Here is a 2536-nt window from a genome sequence, read left to right as displayed (position 1 = left end):
ACACACACTCACTGCAGCATCATTCACGAGAGCCAAGAAACAAAAACAACTTCCGGGGCCACCAACTAGTGACTGAATGAAGACAATGTGGCACAGATACCCCACTGAGTATTATTCAGCCATAAAAAAAATAAAATCTTGTCATTTGGGGTAACCCAGGGATGGAAATGGAAATCATTAAATGGGAAAAAAAAAAGAAAGCACAGAAAACCAAGCACTACTTGATTTTGTTCACCTGAGAAATCTAGAAGAGGTGATCTCAGTGAGGCTGAGAGGCCACCCGTGGTTACCAAAGATAGAGGAAAATATGAGTGCGGGACAATGTCGACCAGCGGGTACTCAGTGCCAGGTAGGCAGCTGGAAGACGTCGCGTGAGCTACTGCAGTTGGGTGGCTATGGGTAACAATAGCGTACTGAACATTTCTAAAAGCTAGAAGAAAGGACTCTGAGGACTGGTGAGGTGTCTCAGTGGTAGGACGCTTGCTTAGCAGGCCAGGTCCATGGCTCCGTCTCCAGCATCACCAAATGCCTGTGGACATGAAGATGCTTCACTTGGTTTAAACATTATGCCATGTATGCATGCATCAAAACAGAATACTTGTCCTGGTAATATGTACAACTGAGATTTTTATGCGTCAGTTAAACTTTTAAAATAGATATAATTAAAGTCATATGCTGATGACAAGTACTATATTCAAAATTATGTATTTTTATTAGCTCTTTGACTCTGAAAGTCAAGCTTGCTTTTCAAGGTCAGGCTAAGTGCTACACTCTTGACACGACTGTGGAGACAAGGGCACCAGAGACCTAAGAAACTCCACGAGGAGGGAGACTAGGTTGTGCTGTTCTGTTTACAACTGTACTAATAGCATTTGCATGTGCTTTGCAGGTAGGAGGTTGACTAAAACCATACATTCATAAATGAATCCAAAACAAAGGATTTCAAAATGGACTAGGCACTTGGATAATGCCTCAGTATGGCAGATATCAAAGATGTGTAAGTACAAAATCAAATCAATCCATTTTTGTTGTTTTGGGTTTTTTTTTTTTTTTGTTTATCTTTTTAAAAACATTTCATTTTGAAGAGTAAAAACAAAAGCAAGAACAAATAGCAGAAACATAATAACAACAATACATATAGAACAGAATTTCAAAACAAGAATAAAAATTTAACAGTGGTTGTTGTATCACATTTTTATTGTCAAATCCATTGCTCAGATTAATAGATACAGGTATGCAAGATGGGTCAAATAATTAAATATTAACACTTACTTTCAGTAAACCTTAACTCTTTTCTTGTCTTTTTTACTTTTTATATTTTTAATTTAGTTTGAAGAGAGTATACTAATTGATAAGACATTAGAACAAGTACACATTTAGAAGACCAAGACGAGAGGTATTCAGCCAAAGTTTTTGTATTGCTCTTTGCTGTCTGTCCTCAGTGTAGTTCTTCAGATTCCAGATTTCAGCAGATAGAGTTAGTCAAAGTGAAAACTTTTAAACATTAACTGCTACTTGCAAAAACTGATGGAAATGAGTACTACAATCCTCTCAGCTATCCTGCATGTATACTTGCGTGATTTCCTCCCCTTTTTTTTTCCTGTCTTTTCTCTTCTCCCTAACTACATAATCAATTCTTTATTGGAAACATGACCATTCATCTGTTTAAGAATGGGAGGCTGGGGAGATGGCTCAGTGGAATAAGCGCTTCCCTGGCAAGCGCGAGGGTCTGAGTTCAATCCCTGATTCTGCAAAAAGAAAAAAAAAGAATGGGCAAACTACAGCTCTGTAAGGAAATGGGCGACAAGAAAGGCCGTGTTTCAGAAACGAGGCCTTTCTTCCCAGGATCAGCCCATATTTACGAACTCTTGTTTTTCTATTACTCTAAACCACAAGTTTCTGCAGGGCTCAGTGTGTTTTAATTAAACCCTAACAATGAACATAACCTTTCCAAACTTCTTACTGGCTTGGAGCAAAAATGCTTCAAAGCAGGGTTTAAAGTAAACAACGAAGATAGAAGAACATGAGCCAACTCAGTTTTTTGTGTGTGTGCATTTTTGTCACACAAAGCAGAACCACAGACCAGCCATGCTGAGAATTCGTCTGTGTTCATACAGCAGCACTTGGTGATGATCGTCTCACCGCCTTTTAGGACTGGCATTTTGCGCCTTTACGGGCCTGTTTTGTGTTCACAAAGCAAAGCTCTGTCTGTGTGACTCAGGCTATGGAAATGCTTAGCTTGGCAACAGCCTCAGGTATTCCCTTCACAGATCTCGGTGAGAGCCAGGAGAAATGGAAAGGCTCGCATGGTCTCTCTCCTTTGCCACCTACAGTAGGCCCAGTACCCTGGCCAGTAGGCATCATGGATGGCGGAGGCCAGGAAACTAGATGGGGTCCACTAGAAGATCTCTCTCTCTCTCTCTCTCTCTCTCTCTCTCTCTCTCTCTCTCTCTCTCCTTTCCTTTCCTTTCCTTTCCTCTTTTCTTTCTCTTTCATTTTTTTTCTTCTTTGTCCTATGGTTCTCTTGTAAAATAGT

This window comes from Octodon degus, unplaced genomic scaffold (genome assembly GCF_000260255.1).
Source record: "Octodon degus isolate 3935 unplaced genomic scaffold, OctDeg1.0 scaffold00024, whole genome shotgun sequence".
Classification (NCBI taxonomy): domain Eukaryota; kingdom Metazoa; phylum Chordata; class Mammalia; order Rodentia; family Octodontidae; genus Octodon; species Octodon degus.
This window is presented reverse-complemented; position numbering follows the sequence as displayed.